Source organism: Chiloscyllium punctatum, chromosome 41, assembly GCF_047496795.1.
Source record: "Chiloscyllium punctatum isolate Juve2018m chromosome 41, sChiPun1.3, whole genome shotgun sequence".
NCBI classification, from domain to species: Eukaryota; Metazoa; Chordata; class Chondrichthyes; order Orectolobiformes; family Hemiscylliidae; genus Chiloscyllium; species Chiloscyllium punctatum.
In genome coordinates this window covers 65,299,962-65,327,392 of record NC_092779.1, presented here as the reverse complement: position 1 = coordinate 65,327,392, position 27,431 = coordinate 65,299,962, and positions in this window count along the sequence as shown.

Genomic DNA, 27,431 nt, shown 5'->3' with positions numbered 1-27,431 from the left:
CCTCCCACTGTACAGTAACCATCTCGGCCAGACATACCCCCCACTGTACAGTAAACATCACAGCCCGATGTACTCCCACTATACAGTAACCATCAGGGCTCGATATACTTCCCACTGTACAGTAACCATCACAGCCCGACATACCTCCCACTGCACCGTAACCTCCACACCCCGACATCCCTCCCACTGTTCAGTAGCCATCACACCCCGACATACCTCCCTCTGTACAGTAACCGTCACACCCCGACTTACCTCCACTGTACAGTAACCACCACACCCCGACATACCTCCCATTGTACAGTAACCATCACACCCCGACATACCTCCCACTGTAGAGAAACCGTCACGGTCTGACATACCTCCCACTGTACAGAAACGATCACACCCCGACATACCTCCCACTGCACAGTAACCTCCACACCGCGAAATCCCTCCCACTGGTCAGTAGCCATCACACCCCGACATACCTCCCACTGTACAGTAACCATCACACCCCGACATACCTCCCACTGTATAGTAACCATCACACCCCGACTTCCCCCCACTGTACAGTAACCATCACAGCCCGACATACCTCCCACTGTACAGTAACCAACACACCCCGACACACCTCCCACTGTACAGTAACCATCACACCCCGATATACCTCCCACTGTACAGTTACCACCACACCCCGACTTCCCCCCACTGTACAGTAACCATCACAGCCCGACATACCTCGCACTGTACAGCAACCATCACACCCCGACATACCTCGCACTGTACAGCAACCAACACACCCCGACATACCTCACACTGTACAGTAACCATCACACCCCGACACACCTCCCACTGTACAGTAACCAACACACCCCGACACACCTCCAACTGTACAGCAACAATCACGGCCAGACATACCTCCCTCTGTACAGTAACCATCACACCCCGACATACCTCCCACTGTCCAGTAACCATCACAGCCCGACATACCTCCCACTGTACAGTAACCATCGCGGCCCGACATACCTCCCACTGTACAGTTACTATCACACCCCGACATACCTCCCACTGTACCGTAAACATCACGGCCCGACATACCTCCCACTGTACAGTCACGATTACGGCCAGATATAACTCCCACTGTACAGTAGCCATCACGGCCCGACATACCTCCCACTGTACAGTAACCATCACGGCCCGACATACCTCCCACTGTACAGTAACCATCACGGCCAGACATACCTTCCACTGTACGGTAACCATCACACCCCGACATACCTCCCACTGTACAGTAACCATCACGGCCAGACATACCTTCCACTGTACGGTAACCATCACATCCCGACATACCCCCCACTGTACAGTAACCATCACACCCCGACATACCTCCCATTGTACAGTAACCATCTCACCCCGACATACCTCCCACTGTACAGTAACCATCACTGCCCGACATACCTCCCACTGTACAGTAACCATCACACCCCGACATACCTCCCACTGTACAGTAACCATCACTGCCCGACATACCTCCCACTGTACAGTAACCATCACGGCCCGACATACCTCCCACTGTACAGTAACCATCACGGCCCTTCATACCTCCGACTGTATAGTAACCATCACACCCCGACGAACCTACCACTGTACAGTAAACATTAAGGTCCAACATATTTCCCACTGTACAGTAACCATCACGGCCAGACATACCTCCCTCTGTACAGTAACAATCACGGCCAGACATACCTCCCACTGTACAGTAACCGTCACGGTCCGACATACCTCCCACTGTACAGTAACCATCTCGGCCAGACATACCCCCCACTGTACAGTAAACATCACGCCCCGACATACCTCCCACTGTACAGTAACCACCACACCCCGACATACCTCCCACTGTACGTAAACAACACAGCCCGACATACCTCCCACTGTCCAGTAACCATCACGGCCCGACATACCTCCCACTTTACAGTAACGATCACGGACTGACATACCTCCCATTGTACAGTAACCATCACACGCCGACATACCTCCCATTGTACAGTAACCATCACACCCCGACATACCTCCCACTGTACAGTAACCATCACACCCCGGCATGCCTCCCATGGTACAGTAACCGTCACGGTCCGACATACTCCCCACTGTACAGTAACCATCACGGCCCGACATACCTCCCACTGTACAGTAACCGTCAACAGTGGCACTGTGGCTCAGTGGTTAGCACTGCTGCCTTACAGCGCCGGCCTCATGAGACAGTCAGTATGAAGTTTGCACATTGTCCCCGTGTCTGTGTGCGTTTCCTTCGCGTGCTCCGATTTCCTACCACAGTCCAACAGTGGATTGGCCATACTAAATTGCCCATAGTGTTAGGTGCTTTAGTCAGAGGAAAATGGGTCTGGGTAGGTTACTCTTCGGAGGGTTGGTGTGGACCGGTTGGGCCAAACATCATGTTTCCACACTGGAGGGAATCTCATCTAACCTCCAAGGTTCAAGTCAGGAATATGATGGAATAATCACTTGTCTGAATGAGTGCAGCTCCAACAGTATTCTTGTATGGACTTACGAGCGACAGGCAACACAGTTGTGTGGGGAAGATCATGTTCACAAACTTGATTGATTATTTTGCGGAAGTGACAAAATTGATTGATGAGGGCATGGGGCTGGACGTTGGCCGTCTGGACCTTAGCAAGGCCGTTGATGTGGTCCCTTATGACAGGCTCATACAGAAGGGGAAGTGAAATGGGATCCGCCGTGACTTAACAAGATGGATAGAGAACTGCTTGGTCATAGAAGACAGAGTAAGGGTGGAACAGTGTTTTTGTGACTGGAGATCTGTAATTGATTGGCGGACTTGCAGATTGTGAGGATGATTGCCAGAGAATACAGCAGGACAGAGAAAACAGAGATGTAACTTTATCTGGGCAATTGTGACGTGATGCATTTTAGAAGGTCTATTGCAGGAGAGAAGTATACAGTAGATGGAAAAAAAAGTGATTGCATCAACATCCGAAGGCATCTTGGTTTACAGCTCCACAGTTCCCTGAAAGTGGTAACACGGGTGAAGAGGGTGATCAAGAAGACTGATGGCAAACTTGCAGACAGGCATCGGAGCATGCAGTATGAAAATTAACAGGTCATATTGCAGCTGTAGAGAAACTTAGTTCGGGCACATTTGGAATATTGTGTACAGTACTGATGTGGAAGTGTTGGAGAGGGTATGGGAAAGATTTCCCAGCATGTTGTCTGGTTTGGAGGGTATTAGCCAGAAGGAGAAATTGAACAAAATTTGTTTGTTTGCACCTGGGCATCATTGACAATGGGGCTACCTGATAGATATTTACAAAACTGTCAGAGGCATAGGTAGAAGGACTGTTAGAGGCTTTTTTCCCAGAGTAGAAATATCAATTACTCAGGACCTTAGGTTTTAGGTAAAAGGGAGAAAGTATGATCGGTAATTTTTTTTTTGCTTTTCCAGACAGAATGTGAAAGTGCCTGGAATACACTGATAGAGGGGAACAGCTAATATAGCAAGGGTCAAGAGGGATCTTGGCACAGAGACGAGACAGCAGCGAACAGAATGACATAGAATGTGTAGAAGCATATACTTTCGTTTTAACTTTCAAAGGGCATCATGTGTCAGTGCGCGCTTGCTGGGCTGAAGGGCCTGTTCCTGTGCCAGACTGTTCTTTAAGACAAGATTTGAGCGCAGCAGTGGCCAGATGCTGAATGAGTGATTCCTGATGATCAACATCTACATTCATGGAGGTCGTTCCTCGACAATTTTCAGCTTCATACACTCCCTCCCACAGTAGGGAAACTCAATATGGAGAATTTGACATGAAAGTCAGAGCTGGTAACTGGTGACTCCATCTGGCTCCTCGATCCTGTGGCCTTCTATCTTGGACAGCAACATCTTGGGGACCACTGCACTGACAGAAATTGCATGTACTCCACCCCCACCAATGCTGGCATCTGTCACATGCCAGCCTCAAGATGCCATCCCATCACATCTTTAACCCACTACAATACACTTGGTACTTCAATGCTGCAGCTCAGGGTGCGCTGACATCTCTCGTTGTAATGCTGCCTTAAGGACACTGTGCTCAGGGACACGCATCCTGCTCGTGGACTGCCCCTCTGAGCTGCTCACTCCGTGTGTACATCTTCACTTTGATATGCCTTGAGTGTTCACAGAATTATTGCTTTACCTTACCCTGCCCTCAGCAGTGTTTATCCTCAGCCAGAGCTACCAGTCTCAGCCGCCTGCTCCATTGTCTTGGTGTTTAGCACAGACACAAACCCAGGAAGATTAGATTAGATTAGATTAGATTAGATTAGATTAGATTACTTACAGTGTGGAAACAGGCCCTTCGGCCCAACAAGTCCACACCGCCCCGCCGAAGCGTAACCCACCCATACCCCTACATCTACATCTACCCCTTACCTAACACTACGGGGGCAATTTAGCATGACCAATTCACCTGACCTGCACATCTTTGGACTGTGGGAGGAAACCGGAGCACCCGAAGGAAACCCACGCAGACACAGGGAGAATGTGCAAACTCCACACAGTCAGTCGCCTGAGGCGGGAATATCATTGTCCACAGTCAGTCACGGTGCCCAGAAGTGAGACAAGGGGACTCTCAGATCCCAGTCTGGGAGCTTGGACACGGTCAGAAAGTCTCTTGTGGTTGTTAGGGTTAGGGTCCTTCTCCTGTGAGGGGGTGAGGAGCTAAATATTGGGGAGATCCACGCCTCTCTTGGCAGTTTCTCTCCTATTGTGGGATTGGTCCTTATGGGATGTGAAAATTAGCAAGAGGTATTAAGGGAGATGGAAAAGTTTGGTGCAGCTGTTAGAGCTGGCAAATCTGGGGGAAAGGTGGCAATGTGTCCTGAGTGAGTGAGTGGGCAGCACAGACAACAGGCAGAGTTGGGTAGAGGGGCAGTGATGAGGTTGGAGAAACTGAGAGAAGGTGCTGGATTCAGTGAGGGTGGGTAAGTTCACATGCAGTTACAGGGGTGAGGATGAGGGTAGGAGAACATGAGCCTTGGTGGGAGGTAGTAGCAGTAACAGAGAGAGTGAGAGTGAGGTCACAAAGTGCAGATGGTGGCACTTACCCTGGTGGAGTGGCGAAGGTCACTGCTGGGCATGCACCCAGAAGGCTGGCACCTCACTGACCCAGGGGTCACCCTCTGACCAAACTGGCAGGATCTGGTTTCATGGCCTCCACTGCCACTCCTGGAGGAAGATAATGTCCCTCTTGTGCACCATGCCATCCAACAGAACCTCAGGGGCTTGGTCTCAAAGTGAAGCCCCAGATTTACCCCCTCTGCCATGTCCAGGCTGTTTCGGAGTGACATTCCTAGAGTGTAATGACTTTGTAAAGATGGCCCCTGTAACAGGGAGGCCGGTGCATTCTCGGATATCCAGGCAGCGGGCAGTTGTTAAGACAAAGGCGAAAATCCTCGCGTTAGTATCAGATGAGAGAAAGTCCACATGGGCAGGGAGGGTAGTTAATGAAGCAGATTGGGGATGGTGTCATGAGAAAAAACACTTAACCTTGTGGAGAGAAACCCTCCATGAAACTTGTCTAAAATGAGACTGGTCCAAATCAAAAGATAGTTGAGTCTGTCTGTCTGAATCAAAATGGGAATGCAGTGTGAAATATTGGGAGCAACAAACTTGGAGCAGAGAATTACACAAGAGATTCAAATCCTTAAACAGGGGTAATACAATGCTGCAAACTGTTAAAAGGAGCTGGGGAAAATCCCCGGCCTTATAGTTACCGACATTATCCAATCCTCACTGGATGCAGGGATGGTGCCGGAGGCCTTAAGAACGGCTAACACCGCAGCTTTGTTTAATGTGGAGAAAGGGACTGACTGAATAGGTCGCGGCTGGAATTCTGAGACAGTGAATAAATGGCCACTGAGGAAGTCCCAGGGTCTCCAGGACATTCGGTCTGGATTTGTTCAAGGAAGATCGTGTGTAATTAATCGGACTGTGTCGGTTTGAGGCAGTAACTTGTAACTGCATGTGACTTAAGTGGATTTAACGAGAGATCCCATGGTAGGCTGTTTAAAAACAGAATCTATGGGGTCCAGGAGAATGGAGCAAACAACCCAGAAAAGTGTAAGGCAAGAGATTTGGGGACATCAGCAATAGTGGTGAATGGACAATAAATGAGAGTATAGTCAGTGTGGGCAGATAAATGAAGGTAGCTGGAAACATCAAGAACCTTGTTAATGTAGCAAATTGAATCATTTCCTCTTTCAGCCAAAGTGCAGAGTTTAGAGCAGGAAGTTTTTGCTGGAACTGTATACATAATGAGCGCAGTCGCAGCTTGGGGAATGTGTGCAGTTCTGGTCACCCCAAGACATGGAAGGATGGAATTGGACTGGAGAGTGTGGAGAGGAGATTCGTTACCCTGTGACAGCGGAAGTGCAGTTATGAGAAAAGGCTGGAATGGAGGATGCTGGGAGATTTGATCAGACTGTAAATATTGTCAGGGACCTGAGTAGAGAGGGAGTTTGGTAAGAAGTGAAAAAGCAGGACCTCAAGTGCAGTGATCTCCAGTTTATTCCCAGTGCCACGTCCCAGTGAGGATAGAAATAGAAAGAGAGACCAGATGGATGTGTGGCTGAGGAACGGTAGTTTCCTCCACTATTCTGTTTGGTTACCATAGCCCTGCCAAATCAGTTTAAATCCGTCCCAACAGCATTAGCCAAACACTGCATAAGGAAATCAGTCCTAGCTCTGTCATATGTTACCCAATCCAGCTTGTACAGTTGCTGCCTTCCCCAGAACCAGTCCCAATGTACCAGGAATCTGAAGCGCTTCCTACTACACTATCGTTCCAGTCACACTCTCACCTACGTAATATTCCTAGTGCTGCACTGCCTTGCACACAGCACTGCGAGTATTCCAGGGATTGCTACATTTGAGGCCCTGTTTGCTAACCTTCCATCTACCTCGCTAAAGTCTGATTCGCAGACCACGTCACATTTCACACCCAAGTCACTGAGACCAACACAGATCATAACCTCTGGCTGCTAACCATCTCCCAGACCAATATTCTGCAGATACAGTAACATTCACGAGCCCACAATCCTGAAATTACAATGACAGTCAAAGAAATGCTAGTGATTTCCTCAATTTCCTGACTCCCCTGTGACTATTGCTCCTCCTTCCTTCTCCCTCCCCTCCTGTACAGTCAGGCTGCTTGTGGAGCCACAGACATGGCTCTGACTGCCCTCCCCTGAGCAGCCAATACCTTCATCAGCTCCAAACTGGGAAACCGAATTATGAGGGGGACATCAGGCTATTCCTGGATTCCCTGACTGTGTATCTTCGATTGTGCAGTACCCAATGCCCTTCATTCTTCCAGGCCGTCATGTCTGCAGGGTGATCGGCTCTGTGTATGTGCCGTCCACCAACTCTCAGCATCACAGATGTCTCATAGAATCTCTAGTCACTGTCTGAGCTCCACGACAAGTGTTCATCTAGGATACGAGCAGGGGCTATGGATTCCCAATGTAACAGAACACATTTTCCATCTGACAAACATGTCTTAAAATACAACATGTCTGGAGTAACTTAATTAATTACCTCGAATGAAGTTAACATCAGGGAAATAACAAAGTGGTTAAGTCCCTTATTCAACTGTGGTTTAGTGAGGTTAATTTATTATAGTGGCTCAGAATTTCACTTCTCCCTCTTATTTCTCAGTTCAACCCTTATTTCAGAAGTTGACAAATTAAATTTGCTAACTCATAGCAATTTAGAGACAGTCACAAATAACGGAGTATTATCAGCCAACGAATTTACAGATTTTTCTGTGATGGCTCTTGCACTTCTTTCAAACTCGGTGCAGGCAGGTCCCAGCAGCAGAAAGTTATCGCTGTGACACCCAGGTAAATGTAATCCTCCAGCTCCCACTCCACTCTGCTCCCTGACAGGGTCACCATCTCTGTGAATCCCAGGTAAATGTAATCCTCCAGCTCCCACTCCACTCTGCTCCCTGACAGGGTCACCATCTCTGTGAATCCCAGGGATGTGTAATCCTCCAGCTCCCACTCCACTCTGCTCCCTGACAGGGTCACCATCTCTGTGAATCCCAGGGATGTGTAATCCTCCAGCTCCCACTCCACTCTGCTCCCTGACAGGGTCACCATCTCTGTGAATCCCAGGGATGTGTAATCCTCCAGCTCCCACTCCACTCTGCTCCCTCGCAGGGTCACCGTCTCTGTGAATCCCAGGTATGTCCAGGCCTCGGTCCTCAGTGCTGATTTATATCCTCCCACTTTGGTGCTTCTTTAACCTCATGTTCCTGCTTCAAGTATCTCTTGTGACTCCCAGGAACGTGTAATCCTCGAGCTCCCACTCCACTCTGCTCCCTCACATGTTCACTCCCTCTGTGACTCGGTGCTGAGTCAGAGCCTCCTGCTCTGCTATTTCTCCAACGCCAAGTCCTGTTCGGCCTTGATCCTCGCTGCTGATTTATATTCTCCCGCTTTGTGCTGCTCATTGTCAGGTTCTCTCCCTTTGTGACTCCCAGGTAATAGTAGGCCTCAAACCTCAGCTGAGATGTGTAACATCCCATTCCACGCTGCTTCCTGATAGGATCGCCGCTGTGCGTGGAAGACAGTGGAAAAGAGGAGGATGAAAGTGTGCAGAGGGTGTGACAGTGATTGAGCGATCTGTTGGGGATGGAACAGGTTATCTGCGGAGGTAGGCAGACCTGAAATATCTAAAGCAGGTAATTGGAAGATACAGGGAGAGTTGCAGGCACTGAGGATGGCAAAGAAAATAGATACATGGTGGCTTGTTGGTGACGGAGCCTTGTCGAGTCTAAAGGGCTTTTTGTGAGCTGCTTCCTGAGATGTGAAGACTTCAACAAATGCAAGTTGACAGCCAGTAAGTGTTGTAAGGTACTGGAGACTGTTGGATGTTACGGAGTTAGAAGACTCGCAGTAACTGGGGGGTTACAGATGTTTGCATCACTCGCGGTGTTCAAGGAGCCTCAGGACTTAAGGAGGTACAGAGAATGGGAGCCTTGCAATTAATGGGATTGCAGGGGCTGGAAGATCTAAGATGGATAAGGAGGATGAAAAGTACCAATGCAGCACAAACAGCCGCTGTAATTCACAGAGATTTAAGGAAGGCAACCTGTGCTGTCATTGAATACAGTTATATGACGAGTTACAGGGACTGAGGGGTAACAAATTTAGAATGGAAGAGGCTATAGATGATCAGAAGTATAAACAAGAATAAAGAAATTTGAGAGATCACTAGCATAAATGAGAATGGAGATGGTGAGACATTCTGATGAACAATAAGTGTTGTTGGCAGAGAAGGATGCCACATATACAGAAGAGATGCATTGTCTGTATGCATTTACAGACATGAGTGTTGTAGCGCCTGCTGGAGGGGGCACAGATAACAACAGTTCCAACGGCTGGTGCATTGGTTCAGGAAGGCAGCTCACCACCACCTTCTCAGGAACAACTCCAAATCAACAAAACATCCAGCAATGTTCATGACCACGAGTGAATAAATAAATAAAAAATCTACAAGCAGCACTGAGGTCACTCAGGAAGGCCCTTTCAGCACTACTTCACAAACCCGGAACCACTATACCCTGGAAGGACAGGAATTCCAGCTGCACGGGAACACCAGCATTTCCAAGATGCCCTCAAAACCACGCTCCATCCTGCCAGCACTGTGTCTGTCCCTACACGCAAAGGACCGCAATGGGTGAGGAAGGCAGCTCAGCATCACCTTCTCCAGGTAATTACAGATAGGAAGGTAATGATGGCCAAGCAAGTGATGGCCACATCACATCAATGTATTGTACAAGGGAAACTCATGGATTGTTCATGTCTCCTTAGCTTCCTCCACACAACCCACATTCCCATCTCGTTCAGTGCCACCAACAAACATGGAAGCAGTAGTTATTGTCCATCCATCAAATGTATCAAATCCCTTTGTGAATAGTTAGTGGTCAAGCACTAATCCATTTATTCCCACTTAGTTTTCTGTTAAAGAATTCCCAATCCATGCCAATATGTTCCCTCCAATCCCACATTTGCCGATATTGCTTATCCACCTCCTCAGTGGGACCTTGTTGAAATGTTTCTGAAAATCCCGACAAACCATTCCTCCCTTTTATCTACTCTGCTTGTTCACAGCCAGACAGGAAAACAAATGCAGCAGAGTTTGTGAAAGAAAATTTCAGTTTCAGAACGACATGTTTGATATGAATAGATGATTGGTTGATAAGCAGAAGAGAGTAGGTATAAAGGGGTCATTTTCACAAATCGAACAGGTGACGAGGGGAACTCCGCAGGGGTCAGTGTTGGGACCACGCTGTACATGTTATACATGAACAGACTGGAAAAAGGATGTCAGTGGGTACAAGAACTAGTTTTACAAGAATGAAATGCTTGCCATATGAGGAGTAGGTGAAGTCTCTGGGTCTGTACTTGATGAATTTTCAGAGGCGGCGGTGGCAGGATCTCATTCAAACTTACAAAACTTTGAGGGGCCTGGATGGATTTGACATGGGGGGGTGGTGGGAAGATGTTTCCTCTAGTCGGAGAGAGTAGGAGCCAAGGGCACAGCTTCAGAATGAAGGAACGACCATTTAGAATGGAGATCTGGAAGAATGTATTCAGACAGAGGGTATTGAATCTGTTGAACGGTTCCTGCTGTAGGGAGGGTTATAGAAGAGGGTGACAGTTACTCAGATAGGGCTACAAGCGCTGGAGAAGGTTACAGAGATGATTAGATGGATGGAGATACTAGAGGAGCTTACATTGACAGGGTGGGTGATAGTGACGGGAGAATGTTACACAGATAGTGAGTCTTGTAGGAACTGGATTGGGAGAGTCACAAGCATTGGACTGGGTTCAACAGGTCGGGAGTATTGCAGTCCCCTAAGAGGATTACACAGATATAGTGGATTGTGAGGTCTCCATTGTTGAGAGGGTTTCCGGAAGAGGTTACACCTGGGTCTCTAGCGCTGTGAGGCATCAGTGCTCACCACTGAACTGCCATGCCACCTAACCTGCAGAGCTACATAAAGAGAGGGTGTTTGAGGTGCAGGGAGGAGCGCACAGAGATGGGGAGTGTTGTTTCTGCTGGAAAAGGGTCTGGAGGTAATTACACAAATAAGAAGGTCGGTCGGCATGGGAGATGGTTAGATAGGTCGTGTAGTGCTGTAGGCCAGGAGGCCAGAATGTGATCGGGCCTGCAGAAGGTTACAGTGATATCATGTTTTCTTAGGGCTTGAGGAAGGTACATAGGAGGGTATTTTGGTCCGGGCTGGAGCATTTTACAGAGACAGGATGGACTGCAGTTATTGTGGAAAACTACAGAAATAGAGATTATTGTACTGAGTGCAGGATGGGATTATTGAGATGGGCTTGCTATCAAGACTGGAGCAATTTACAAAAGGGGAGAGTCGTCAGCATTGGAGTAGGTTTCAAATAAACAGCAGGAAAAATTGGAAAGGTGGAGGTTACAGAAATAGGAACTTTTCCAGCAATTACAACCGTTCAAGACACTGGTGCAGATGAGATGGACCAAAAGGTGTGTTTCCTTTCTGTATGACTCTATCACATGACAAGTGACCATGTGATAGGGATAATAGGGAACAGAAAGATCCTAGGTTTCAACACCAACTTCTTAAGGGAGGCCTCCTTTCCCAGATGTTGTCCTGATGCTCACTAAGACAGCACAGGCCTGGATGGATAACTGTGAACTTCCTATATTGTCATTGGAAGGCTCAGAACTGCAGTGATGCAAGTTAGCAAGAGAGTGGAGATTGAGCCTGGGACCTTCATGATCTGTTTCACCCTTCAGCACTGTCTCTGTGTCAGGTCTTCCGGACCAAACGTCGATCCCTTAAATTCGCTCTGCTCTGTTCACTGTAAGTGATCTTACCTCACTGCAGGATTTATTGAAGACTCCAGATCTCCCTGCCTTCTGGCTGACCAACTGTGTTCAATGAGATGATGAATGAAATACCCAGCAGTTGGGAAGTTTATTGAATCAGGAACGTCCTGAATATATGTAGGAGACAGAGAAATAGACAGAATGGGAAATTAGACTGATGCAGTGAGGGTTACACAAGGAGAATGGCACTGAGTCCCACAGAGATCTGGAAAATCCCAGTCTCCATCCCTGGTCTGTGCTGCTGCGTCTCTCTGGAGTGGAGAGTTCTGTGGCTCAGGATCTGGAGTAACTACAAAAGGTGCAGTCAGTGGCAGCAATTAGACACTCACAGTGATGGATATCACATGGATAGATACTGAGTGATATCACCAGAGTGCTGGAAGGTATCAGGATCAAACCACGGTCTACAAGAAGGGGTTTGACTCATGGTACACTGAGATCAGTGCTCAGGGATGATGGGGCTATCAGTGGGCCAGGCGATGGCCTAACATTACTCTCACTAGCCTGTTCATCCAGAATTTAATGACAGTGGCAGGGAAAAGCATCTGAATGCTCAATACTCGTTCAGGAAGGAAATCATTGGTAGGCAGCTGGTCTGACCTACACATGACTCCAGACCCAGAACAATGGAGTTGACTTTAAACTACCCTCTGTAATAGTCTAGCAAGGCACTCAGCTCAAGGGCAGCTCGGGGGTGGGCATGAAATGCTGGCCAGCCAGAGACAGCAACATCCCACGAGTGAATTAAAAACAACATCGTTGGGACCAGTGTCCTGGCCAATCATGTCGGTAGGTTTATGGACAGGGCTTTGAGCTAACATGGAGGATGCAGGGACAGGGTTCAGGTGAAAGGAGCTTTCCAAATCCAAAGAGAAAAGATGACGCATCGGAACAGCATGGGGATGTGACTGAAGACAAGCAACAAGGAACAGGATGGGACAGAGTTTAACTAAAACTGTACGTCAGTGAATTGGTTTGTGACAGGACATTGTAGGAAAGAATAAATTATATATATTTTTTGGAATTGCCAAAGTATCTGCAATAAGGTAATAGACTTGTGGCACAGAGATAAATGGGATTTAGTCAGCAGAGACACGTGGTTACAGGGTGAACAAAAGGTGGAACGTAAATATACAATGATACACAACCTTGTGGGATCTCAGGCAGAATAGGAGTACAGGACGGGTAACCCTGACAGTAATCAATAACAAAGGCATTACAGAGAAAGCATGTGGTCTCACATGATGTGGCTGAATCAGCCTGAATGTGAATCCTGGGTCCTATGTGTCACAAACACAAGCAGAAGAACTTTTGTTTTCGGCTGCCTCGCAGCATCTCATTGTTCCTCCCTGTATTAAGCAGGAATTCATTGGAATTTGTAACAAAGGCATTATGATAGTTTTAGGACACTTCAATCTGGGACAGTCACACTGACAAGAGTGATATTATCAGAGCTCCTCTTTGAATGTTTTTTTGTCAGTGTTTCTTTGAATAACATATTGTGCAGGCGGCTCGGGATATCATGATCTCAGAATGACCGTTGAGTGATGAAGCTGAGTGAAGGTTTGATGTAACACAGAGATCCTCCAGGAGATTGCAATATAGTGGAATTCAAAGAGATTATTAAGTTTCCAAATGACCATAAAGCACACCCGAGCGTCAGAAACAAAGCCAATTACATGAGTTTGAGAGGAGAACTGACCAAGGTAAACAGGGGAAACAGACTGAAATGTCAGGCTGTAAATGGACAGTGGAAAAAAAAAATAGAGTCATAGAGTGATAGAGATGTACAGCAGAGAAACAGACCCCTCAGTCCAATTCGTCCACGCCAACCAAGTATCATAACCATTCTCGTTCCATTTACCGGCACTTATCCCACTAAACTCTTCCTATTCATATACCCATCCAGAAGTCTTTTAAATGCTGTAAGTTTACTTGCCTCCACCACTTCCTCTGGCAGTTGATTCCATACACACAGCACAGTCTGCATGAAAAAGTTGCCCCTTAGGTCCCTTTCAAATCTTTCACCTCTCCGGCCTGAACTTATGCCCTCTAGTTCTGGACTCCCCCCCCCCCCATCCCAGGGAAGCGACCTTGTCTGTTTATCCTATCCATGCCCCTCCTGACTTTATAAATCTCTATAACGTCAACCGTCAGCCTCTGACACTCCAGGGAAAACAGCCCCAGTCGATTCAGCCTCTCCCTGTGGCTCAAATGCTCCAACCCGGGCAACATCCTTGTCAATCTTTTCTGAACCCTTTGAAGTTTCACAACATCCTTCCGATAGGAATGAGACCAGAGTTGCACGCAATATTGCAACAGTGGCCAAACAAGTGTCCTGTACAGCCGCAAGATGACCTCCCAACTCTTATACTCGATACTCTGACCAATAAAGGAAAGCATACCAATCGCCTTCTTCACTATCCTATCTACCTGCGACTCCACTATCAAGGAACTATGAACCTGAACTCCAAGGTCTCTTTGTTCAGCAACACTCCCTAGGACCTTACCATTAAGTGTATAAGTCCTGTGAGGATTTGCTTTTCCAAAATGAAGCACCTCACATTTATCTAAATTAATCTCCATCTGCCATTCCTCACTTCATTCGCCCATCTGATAAACAGGAGACATTGAGGTCTGCAGCTGCTGGTGATCAGAGTTGAGAGTGTAGTCCTGGAAAAGCACAGCAAGTCAGGCAGCATCCGAGGAGCAGGAAGGTCGACGTTTCAGGCAGGAGCCCTGCATCAAGAATGAGGCTGGGAGGCTCGGGGGTGGAGAGATAAATGGGAAGGGGTGGGGTTGGGGTGAAGGTAGCTGAGAGTGCAATAGGTGTTTGGAGATGGGGTAAGAGTTCTAGGTCAAAGAGGAGGGTGGAGCAGATTGGTGGGAAGGACGATTGAAAGGTGGGACAGGTCATGAGGGTGGTGCTGAGCTGGAAGGTTGGAACTGCGGTAAGTGGGGAAGGGGAAATGAGGAAACTGGTGAAGTCCACATTGATGCCATCGGGTTGAAGGGTCCCAAGGCAAAAGAAAAGGCGTTCTTCCTCCAGGCGTCGGGTGGTGAGGGAGTGGCGGTTGGAGGAGGCCCAGGACCTGCATGTTCTTGGCAGAGTGGGTGGGGGAGTTGAAATGTTTGGCAACAGGTCGTTGGGTTGATTTTCAGGTATCCTGGAGATTTTTTGTGAAGTGTGCTGTGAGAAGGCGCCCAGTATCCTCATCTCCTGTACGTTGAGGACATGGGACACCTTCTCACAGAGCAGGTTAGAGAACACCTCCGGACACTGGCACCACTCAACCCCACCGCCCTATTGGGCAGGATTCGAACCTGTGTGGGCAAGCCCCAATGGATTTCTAACCCATCGCCTAAACCACACGACTACAACTACATACTTACAGAGGTTACAGAGCTAAGGAGGATTGTAGGGAGTGGAAGAGGTTTCGCAGTTTAAGAGTGTAGTGTGGACTGGAGGAAAATACCAAAATAGGGAGGGTTTACGTTTGAAGGATTCTGAAGAAAAAAATTACAGGGTTAATGCAGGATTCTTGACAGTGAGGAGTAGCAGAAAAATCTTGGGCCAATGTCCAGAGATCCTTCACATTTGCGAACCAAGTTGTTAGGGTTGTTAAGAAAGACAATGATGTGTCGGCTTTCGTTTGCAGGGGCTTTGAGTCTAAGAGCTGTGAGGTTATGTTGCAGCTCGATACATCCTGTGGTTAGACCACAATTAGAATATTGTGTTCAGTTCTGGTTGCCTCATTAGAGGATAAATGTGGAAGTTTTGGAGAGGTTGCAGAGGCGATTTATCAGGATGTTGCCTGGTCTGGAGGGGAGGTCTAACGAAGGAAGGTTGAGGGAGCCAGGGCTTTTCATTTTGGAATGAAAAAGGATGAGAAGTGACTTGATAGAGTTACGAGATTATGAGAGGCAGACATAGGGTGGGTGGCCTGAGATTTTTCCCAGTGCGAAAATGGCTATAACTAGGAGGCAAAATTGTAAGGTAATTGGATGAAAGTTAAGGGGAGATGTCAGAGGTAGTTTCTTTACACAGAGTGTGGTGACTGAGTGGAATGTATTGCCAGTGTGAGTGGTAGAGTCAGATACATTAGGGACCTTTAAGTAATTTTTAGATAGACACATGAATGATAGCAAAATGAATTTCTCAAAATGGAGACCTGTGACCAGTGGTGTTCCACAGGGATCCGTGCTGGGACCACTGTTGCTTGTGATACATATCAATGGTTTGGTGGAAGATATTGGTTCCTTGATTTGCAGGTTGCAGATGACACTAAGATTGGTGGAGTAGCAGATAGAGAAGGGGACTGTCAGAGAATACAACAGAATATAGATAGATTGGAGAGGCGGGCTGGGAAACGGCAGATGGAGTTCAATCCGGACAAATGCGAGGTGATGCATTTTGGAGGATCTAATTGTAAAGTAAACAATACAGTAAATGGAAAAGTTCTGGGAAAATTGATGTATAGAGATATCTGGGTATTCAGGACCATTGTTCCTTAAATGTGGCAACGCAGGACAGTAAATTGGTCACGCCGGCATATGGCACGCTTTCCTTTATTCGAAAGGGTATCGCGTACAAAAGTTGGCAGGTCACGTTACAGTTGTATAGGACTTTGATTTGGTCACATTTAGAATATTACATACAGTTCTGGTTGCCACATTACCAAAAGGATGTGCATGCTTTGGAGACAGTGCAGAGGATGTTCACCAGGAAGTTGCCTGGTATAGAGGGCGCTAGCAATGAGGAGAGATTGAATGTATTCGGATTATTTTCGTTAGAAAGATGAAGGTTGACTGGGGACCTGATTGAGGTCTGCAAAATCATGGGATGTATAGGCAGGATGGATAGCAAGAAGCTTTTTTTCCCCAGAGTGCGGAACTCAATTACTCGGGGTCATGAGTTCACAGTGAGAGGGGGAAGGTTTAGGGCAGAAACGCTGGAACGATCTTTATGCAGAGGGTGATGGGGACCTGGGACGCATGGCCAGCAGAGGTGGTACAGGCGGGAATGATAACGTCACTTAAGATGTATCCAGACATATGCATGAATGGGGAGGGAGCAAAGGGGTACAGATCCTCACAAAATAGGTGACAGGTTTCGACAGAGGATCTGGATTGGTGAAGGCTTAGAGGACTGAAGAGCCTGTTCCTGTGCAGTGATTTTCTTTGTTCCTTGAATGGTTTGCAGGTAAGATTGATCTTGGAGACGGATAAAAGATGGACGCAATATTGAGGGCTGAAGGGCCTGTACTATTTTGTAGTGTTCTGTGTTCTAAATAGGGAGGGTTACAATGACAGGAAGAGGTTTTGCCAGGCTGGAGAGGATGGTATCCGAATGAATAGATACATTAGGGAGGTTTACTAGGATTGTCCGCGGTAACAGAGACAGCAATGGTCTGATCTGGTGCAGACGACCCCGACTGGGAGGGTGGTGGGGACTGGAGGTGGTTTCACAGGGAGGGAAGACCATAGAGCCACAGGGTGTTACAGAAATGTGGAGAGCTGTAGGGCCTGCAGGAGATTGTGGAGATGGGGAGGTTGGGATTGATGGGCAGTTTACAGGGAAGTTGGTAGGATGGAGTGGTTTACACAGACAGGGAGGGGTTTCGGTGAATGGAGCAGATGACAGAGATAAAGTGGGTTGTACAGACTGGGTTTCCTTCTGCAGATTGTTTAGATATGAAGGGTGTGGAGACTGACAGATATTCCAGAAGGGCAGTAACTTTGGTTGGAGACAGTTTCACAGACAAGGAAGCATTCGTAACCTCCTACATTTTGGTCAAAGTGGGAAGGGTTGGATGGGAGGCTGACATTTACACAGATAGGGATGTAAGAGCTGGGGAAGGTTATGAAGATGAGTAACTGGATGGAGATGCAGGAGGAGCTCACATTGATAGGGTGTGTGCTAGCGATGGGATGATGTTACACAGATAGTGAGTCTTGTCAGAACTGTATCGAGAGAATCATATCCTTTCAGTCGATTCTACAGATCGGGAGTGCTGAAGGGACCTGCGAGAATTGTAAAGTCTCCACCGAGTAATCGTGTCTTTAGGACTGGAAGAGATTCCGTAGATACAAAACATTGAAGTCAATATGTGCCTTCTTCTTTTTATTGAACAGAGCTTTAATATCCCCCATCAGACAGGGATCCCTAAAACTGCCAGCTTTTCCCTTCACTCAATCATAGACATATTGGATTCTTGAGATCACACTTTTCAAAGCCTCCCATTTGCCAGTCATTCCTTTTCATTCACACAAACTCACCCAGTTGATGGGAGCATGATGTGGTGTAGCCGGTGTTGGACTGGGATGAACAACCTTAAAAATCTCACAAAACCAGCTTACAGTCCAAAAAGTTTATTTGGAAGCTCTAGATGTCAGAGCTCTGCTTCATCAGGTGGAGCCCAATCGTAAGACACAGAATTTATACCAACAGGATAGCAGTGTCATGGAATGTAATATCAAACACATTTAGTTTAAGTTTTCATCTTTAAGAATGATCATCTGCACTTCAAAAGCTGGTGCTTCGAAATAAACCTGTTGGACTGTAACTGGTGTTTTGTGATTTTTAATTCACCAAATAAACCTCTGCTCGATCCTGCCAAATGGCCCCAAATGTGGCCCTACTCCAGTTTAAGACCTTAATATATGGACCTGCCTGATTTTTGTCAATAACTATGTTAAACTAAGACAGCTGTGGTCACTGGACATAAAGTGCTCTCAGACTGCCACTTCAGTCACTTGCCTGACCCCGTTTTCTGAGGGGAGATCTCGTTTGAAGCCGCCTGAGTAGAGTGCAGCCCTCTACATATTGATCTCGGAATCTTTCTTGGACACATTTGACAAATTACTCCCCATTCGGGCCTTTTACACACTGGGTGGTCCAGTCAATACAGGGGAAGTTAAAATCTCAAACCAATACTGCCCTATTATTTCTTTTGGTACCTGCAATCTCTCTTCACATCTGCTCCTCTAGTACCCGTTGGCTATTTGGGGGTCCAGAACAATATCCCAGCAGACTGACCATCCTTTTTTTGTTTGTAATTTCTTAACATATGGCCTCATTTGATCACCCCGAAAAAGTATCCTCTCTAAGCACTGTTGTTATGTCCTCCCTTATCAAAAGGACAACTCCCCTCCTCACTTACTTGTCCTTCTGTCCCGCCTGTAGCTTCTGTATCCTGGAACACTGAGCTGCCAGTCCTGCCCTTCTCCCAGCCATGTTTCTTTTCTGTCTATAATATCCAAGTACCCAGAGCCAATCCATGCTCTGAGCGCATCTGCCTTACCAGTCAGGCCTTGTGCATTGAAATAAATGCGCGTTAAATCAAAAGTCTTTTCCCTCCCTTGACTGTGCCTCTCGATATCCTGGATAGAAAACTTGCTCTCGAAGGTTGATGCATTTTTCACTTGGCTGGTCAATGGGCCTTCACTTACTCAGAGTCCAAAACCCTGCCAAACTAGTTTAAACCCTCTGCAATAAGACAAGTAAATCTCCCCCAGGGATACTGATGTCCCTCCGGTTCAAGTCAAACCCGCCCCCCTTGTTCTGGTAAAGAAGGAGATTGCTGGAACCCTCGTCGATATATTTAATAACTTGCTGGCTACGGGTGAAGTGCAGAATGACTGGAGGATAACTAACGTGGTTCCTTTATTCAGAAAGGGAAGCAGGGATAGGCCAGGTAATTACAGAGCAGATAATCTGACAGCAGGGAGAGGGAACTTATTGGACACAATTCTGACGGACAGAATGAATCAACATTTGGAAAGGTAGAGATCGATTATGTATACTCATCACGGATTTGGTAGAGTAAGATCCTCTCCCAAATTCAGCTGAGATTTTTGTTTGAAATTATGATTGAGGATTTTGATGAGGGCAGTGCACAAGATGTGGGTTAGGACTTCATTAAGGCATTTGACAAGGTCCCACATGGAACGCTGGTCCAACAAACCAATGGGATCCAAGGCAATTTGGCAACCTGGATGCACAACGGTGGAGGGTAAGTTTTGTGTTTGAAATTCTTTCACCAGCGGGTGTACCACAGGGATCTGGGCAGCAACCATTGCTGGTTATTATAGAACATAGAACATAGAAAAGTACAGCACAGAACAGGCCCTTAGGCCCACGAAGTTGTGCCTAGTCTTAATCCTAATGTAAAATATAGTAACCTAACCTATGCACCCCCAACTCTTTCCTATCCATGTGCATGTCCAGCAGTCGCGAAAGTGTCCCCAGTGGCTCTCCTTCCACCACCTCAGCTGGCAACACATTCCATGCATTCACAACTCTCTGCGTAAAGAACCTACCTCTGATGTCTCCATTATACCTTCCTCCTAATATCTTCAAACTATGACTTCTCGTACCAGTCATTCCTGCCCTGGGGAAAAGTCTCCGGCTATTGACTCTATCTATTACTCTCATTATTTTGAACACTATTATGTACATTAATAACTCTATGTGAAAGTACAAGGTATCATTTGTAAGTTTGCAGATGACATGAAAGGTGAGGCTGTTGTCCACCGTGAGGGGGATGGTCTCAGGCTACAATCTGAAGGTTGAGGACAGAACAGGTGGTGAGAGAGGAGGGGTATTGGAGTTTCTGATCAGTGAAAACATTACGGCATTAATGAGACAGGATATTCCTGGGGATCACCCAGTGAAGATATAATGGTGCAACGGAGAAATGAGAATGGGTCATCAGTTTGATATGACTGTACTACAGGCCCCCAACAGTCAGCGAGAATGTGAGCAGCAAATATGACGGGAGATCTCAGAGATCTGTAAGAATGAGAGGCTGTAATGGTCAGGGATTTTAACTTTCCAAAGCTAGACTCGGACTGCGAGAATGTTCAGAGCTTGGATGTGAGGAATTTGTTCGGCATGTACAAGAAAGCTGTCCCAGTCCAAATGTAAATGGTCGGACTGCAGGAAGAGGTAAAACCTGACCTCGCCTTGGGAAACAAAGTAGTGAAAGGGACTGAGTGGTTAGTGGGACAACAAATTGACAAAATGATCACAATCGTATTAGTTGGAAAATAGCGATAGAAAAGGACAAACCTGGTCCACAAGTTAAAGATCAAAACTGGCCTTTCCTCAATCCAGATGTTATTACTCAAGAGCTTTTAACAATTGATTGTGGAAGCTATGTGCAGGTAAAGGGACGTCAGGAAGGTGGGAAGCTTTTAAAAGGGAGTTAAAATGAGAGTTCAGAGCCATCAGATTCCTATTGGTGTGAATGACAACGCTGACACAAGTAGCAAACTCTGGATGACTGAGGGTATTGAGGCTCTGGTCAACAAAAAGGGGACACATTTCACATATAGCCAGCTGGATTAAGTGGAATCCATCGAAGAACATTGTGGGTGGAGTAATTCACTTAAGAGCGAAATCGGGAGGGCACAAAGGGGACCACAAAAAGCGTTGGCAGATCAGGCTGAGGAAAATCCAAAGAGATTCTACAAGTATATTAACAAGACAAGATTAACTGGGGGCAGAGTATGGCTCCTTGAAGATGAATGGGGCAATCCAAGTGTGGAACCACAGGAGATGGGTGAGATCCTAACCAAAAATATCATGTTTGAACTTACTGTGGAGAAGGACAGGGGATGTCAGGGAAATAAATAGTGAGGTCTTCACAAGACCCCACATAACAGGAGGTACTGGAGGTTTTTAAATGCACATAAGGGAGACAATTCCATGGGAACTAATCAAGCACATCCCAGGATATTGTGCGAAGCTCAGGAAGAAATTGTGTGTCCCATAAAGAGATTTTTCTATCACTGACAGCTACGGGTGATGAGCAGGGAGCCTGGAAGGCCTAATGTTGTGCCAGTGTTTAGGAAAGGCTGCGAGGGAAAGCCAGGGAGATAAACACCAATTAGCTTGATGTCAGTGGCGCTTACATTGTTGGATACAATTCTGCGGGACAGGAGTTACATGCATTTGCAACGGCAAGGATTAATTACGGACAGTCAGCACAGCTTTGGAGTACTGCATAGAATTCTGATCATCCGGATTGAAGAAGCATTTCCTGAAACTGTAAATGGAGCAAATATTGAAGAAGATGTTACTGATACTGGAGGGTTTGACAGAATCGGAGAGGCTGGATATGCTGGAAAGCAACATGGCGGGGATGAGATAGATTTGGCAGACAAGGCTAAGGAGAATGCAAATAATTTTCTACAGCATACAACTACACAAAAACAACTGGACAGACACTAGGGCTCCTCAAAGATCAGTGAGGCCATCCAAGTGTAGACACACAGGAAATGGGCGAGGGCCTAAATGAGCATTTCATGTCAGAACGTACTGTGGACAAAGACTTGGAAACAAAGGGAAGAAACAGTGTTGGCTTATAAAGAGTCCCCATTCCAGAAGAGGTGGCGCTGGAGGTCTTAGAACACAAAAGTAGAGAAATCCCTAGATCCTGAACAAATATATCCCAGAACATTGTGGCAAAGTAGTGGCAGGGACACGAGCAGAAATATTTATATAATTGTCTTTCTCATTTCCATTGGGTGTAGGTGGCTGAGGGGTGACCTTATCAAGGTTTAGAAAACCATAAGGGTTACAGGTAAGTTGATTAGCCAACGCCTTTACCCCAGGGTAGTGGAATCCATAACTAGGTCGGATTGAACTGCAGAAAGAGAAGGTGTTAGCAATTCTGGAAAGTGTAAAAATCGGTAAGTCCACTGGGCCAGATGGGATTTATCCTTGGATTCTCTGGGAAGCCAGTTAGGAGATTACTGAGACTTTGGCTTTGATCTTTGTGTCATCATTGTCTACGGGAATAGTGCCAGAAGCCTGGAGGACAACCAATGTTGTCCCCTTGTCCAAGAAAGGGAATAGAGACAACCCTGGTAATTATAGACCTGTGAGCCTTACTTTGATTCTGGGTAAAGTGTTGGGAAGGTGTGTAAAAGCTAGCATTTATAACCATCTGGAGATGAATAGGTTGATGAGGGATAGTCAGCATGGTTTTGTGAGGGGTCGATCATGCCTCACAAACCTTACTGACTTCTTTGAGGTGACCAAACAGGTGGATATTGGTAAAGCAGATCTTGGCAGTGCAGATGAGCAGAGAGATCACTGTGTCCATGCACATATATCCTTGAAAGTTGCCACCCAGGTTGATAGGGTTGTTAAGAAGGCATTCAGCATGTGAGCTTTTATTGGTACAGGGATGGAGTTCCAGAACCATGAGATAATACTGCAGTTGTAAAAAACTCTGGTGCAGCCACATCTGGAGAGTTGCCTCTGGTTCAGGTCACCACATTAGATGAAAGATGTGAAAGATTTGGAAAGGGTTCCAAGGAGATTTACTAGGATGTTACCAGGTATGGAGGGAAGGAGTTCATAACCTCCAGTTATGAGGAAGGCTGGGGGACTTGAATCTATTTTTGTTCGAGAGAAGACATGTGAGGCCAATTGATTGAGACATACAAGATAATCAGAGGGTGAGATGGGTTGGACAGTGAGAGCCTTTTCCCTCGAAAGGCGATGCCTAGCACGAGGGGAGATAGCTTTAAATTGAGGTAGATATTAAGATTATTAATTAATAGATATGGGACAGATGCCAGTGGTACTCAGAATAGTCACGGAATGGAATGCATTGCCTGCAACAGTAGTAGACTCACCAACCTTAAGGGCATTTAAACGGTCGTTGGATAGGCATGTGGTTGAGAATGGATTAGGGAAGGTTAGATGGACTTCAGATTGGTTCCACAGGTTGGCGCAACATTGAGAGCCGAAGGGCCTGTACCACGCTGCCATGTTCTATGTTCTGTATTCTAGAGGGCATAATTATGAGATGGGAGAGAAAAAACTTAAAAGGGTTTGGAGGAAAAAATTTTCCAAACAGAAGATGGTGCAGTTACAGAATGAGCTTCCAGGGGACGTGGTAGAGAAAAGTACAATAAGAACTTGGGAAAGACATTTGGGCAGGTACATGGAGAGGAGAAGGTTTGAAGGGATATGGATCAATTGCAGGGAAATGCGACTCATTCACAGACTCTGGACAGCATGGACTGAATGGACCAAAGAACCGTTTCTGTGCAGCATGGCTCTACCTCCAGTTATTGGCATGTTATAGACACTGAAGAAAGTTACAGATACAGGGATTTTATTCTGGAATGCAGTACGTTTCAAATATGTGAAGGGACTATTGGGAAAGGAGGAGGTTACAGGGACTGGAAATGTTATTGGAGTTAAAAATTATTGAAGACGCTGGTCCGCAAGTCTTGCCACAGATACAATGTTGCGGAGTAGTGAGTCTCAGAACAACATAAATGACAGTAGGGGCATTGACTGAGCCTGGGGTGTGCCTGTACTATATTCCCCCTCCAGCACTGTATCTATGTCATCTTTTGTGAGCCGATGTTTGAAGCTCTCTCATTCCTCTCTTCTCTGTTCACTGTGAGTGATCTTACCTCACTGCAGGATTGATTGAAGACTCCAGGTCTCCCTGTCCTTTGTCTCTCTGGCTGACCAACGGTATTCAATGTGGTGATGGACGAGACACCCAGCAGTTGGGAAGTCTACTGAGTCAGGAAATTCCTGAGTACCGACAGGAGGCAGAGAAATAGACAGAATGGGAAATTAGACTGATGCAGTGAGGGTTACACAGGGAGAATAGCACCGAGTCCCAGAGAGATCTGGAAAATCCCAGTCTCCATCCCTGGCCTGTGCTGTTGCGTCTCTCTGGATTGGAGGATTCTGTTAGCTCAGGATCTGAAGTAGCTGCAAAAGCGAGAGACACTGACAGAGGCAGCAATTAGACCCTCACAGTGAGGGATACCACATGGAGACAGTCTGAGTGATATCAGCAGAGTGCTGGAAGATTTCATAATGAAACAATTATGTCGGAAGAACAGGTTTAGGTTCCTCATGCACTGGTATCAGTGCACAGCAATGAGCAACCTTTGAGCAGGTGAAGTAATGGCCTAGTGGTATTATTGTTAGAGCATGTATCCAAAACATCACCCAATGTTCACTGGAGACAGGTTTGAATACCCACCATCGGAAGTGGTGGAATTTGCAGTAAATAATTTTTTTAAAATTGCAATTAATAAGTATGAAACTATTACTGACGTCCAAAATAACGTTGGTTCATCAAAAAGACACCTGGGGACATCTGCCCATCCTCACGTGATCTGCACGACATACTCACAGCAAAGTGATTGCCTTTCGATTACCCTCTGAAATGGCCGAGCAAGTTACTCAGCTCAAGGGCAGCTAGGGCTGGGCAAGAAAGGCTGGTCAGCTAGAGACACCCACACCCCAAAACTGATTTAAAATATAATCCATTAGGATGGTCCCACTGGAACTGGGCTGGAACCGGTGTCCTGGCCAATCATGTTAGTAGACTTATGGACATGGCTTTAAACTGACAGAGAGGATGCAGGGACAGGGTTCAGGTGAAAGGAGCTTTCCAAATCCAAAAAGAAAAGGTGAAGCATCGGAACAACATGAGGATGTGGCTGAAGACAAGCAGAAAGGAACAGGAAGGGACAGAGTGTAACTAAAACTCTACATCAGGGAATCGGTTTGTGACAGAAAATTGTAGGAAATGTATGTTTTTTTTGGAATGGACAAAGTCTCTGCAATAAGGTAGATGGATTTGTGACAGAGATAAAAGGGAGTTAGACATCAGGGTGACGTGGTTACAGGGTGAACAAAAGGTGGGCATAAATATTCAATGATTTGCAACCTTGCGGGAATTCAGGCAAAAATGGACATCGCTATCAATAATGGATACCAAAGACATTACAGAGAAAGCATTTGGCCGCAGATCATGAAGAAGAGTCAGTCTGAATGTAAATTCAGGCTATTACTTGCCAAGGTCACAAGCAGCAGAACAGTTTTAGCCACCGAACAGCATTTCATTGCTCATCGCTGCATTAAACAGGAACTCATTGGAATTTTTAATAAAGGCATAATGACAATTTAGTGAAACTTCAAAATTCATATAATCTGGGACAATCCCACTGACAACATTGATATTGGCAGGGGAGTTCGGACAATTGTTTTCAGTGTTTATTTAAATAACATAGTTAGAGCCCTAGCCAGTTGCACAATGTCAGATCGACCATTGTGTGATGAAACATAGTGAATGAGAAATGTCACCTGGAGAGATCCTCCGGGAAATTGTGATAAAGTGCAGTTTAAAGCAATATAAAATGTCAAAGTGAATCACAGAAAGGACAAGCTACAATTATAAACAAAAATAGCCAATTGCATGAGTTTAAGAGGAGAATTGACCAAGGTAAATAGGCTAAAAGGACTGAAACGTGTGTGTAAATGAACAGTGGAAAACATTTGAAGGAACAGTGTAAAGCAGTCAAGAAAAGGACATTCCATTGAAACAGACAAAACCTCAACGTGAAACCCACACCTATCCCTCACTCAGGACAAAATCGAGTATGAGGTTGAGAAGATCACCAAAAAGTATTTAAAATCCGGAACTGAGAGAGGGTTTTAGGAGTAAGAGTTAAAGGGATTGCAAAGGGTTTGCTAGCAGGAGGGGGGGGGGGGGGGCGGAGGGCAGTGGGAAGGAAAACATTGTCAGGGTTTAATGATACGTCGGGAACAGGGAAGGGGAAGGTGCTGGAGGTGGTGTGAGTGTTACAGAGAGTGGTCAGGGTCTGAACAGTGTGACAAAGCCAGTACGGATTGCTGCAGTTGGAGGGGTTTGCAGAGGTAGGAAGGGACATATGTATTTTTATTTATTTATTCATGAGATGTGGTTGTCACTGCCTGGACTAACATTCTTTGACCCCACTGCTAATTACCCAGAGGATAGCTCAGAGTCAGCCATATCGCTGTGGGTCTGGAGTCAAATGTTGGCCAGACCAGGTTAGAATATTTGATGTCCTTGCCTAAAGCAGGTAAGTTAACCATATGAGTTCTTCCTACTGATCAGCAATACTTTTATGGTGGCCTCACCAATGTCTTTGTACAGATACAACATGACATCCCAACTCTTACTCTCAATGCTCTGCCCAATGAAGGTAAGCATCCCAAACACCAGCCTGTTTGCTTGTGACGCAACTTTCAAAGAACTGTGTACCTGCGTCCCCACGTCACTAATTGACAACACTACCCAGGGCCCGAACATTAACTGTACAAGTCCCACCCTGGTTTGTTTCACCAAAATGGAACACCTCACATTTATCTAATTAAACTCCATCTGCTATTCTTCAGCCCACTATCCCAGCAGTACTGTTCATCCTCTTTTGTCATAGATAACCTTCTCCACTGACCACTTTGCCACCAATTTCAGTGTCACCCAAGAATCTTACTTACCAGGAAACCAATATTCCCATCCAAACCATTTATTCAAATGACCAACAACAGTGGACCCACTCCACCGCTGGTCACGTGCGTCCAGTCAGAAAAACAACATGTCTCCCATCACCCTCTGTCTCCTACCATCAAGCCCAATTTTGTATCCAGGTGACTAGCTCCTTCTGA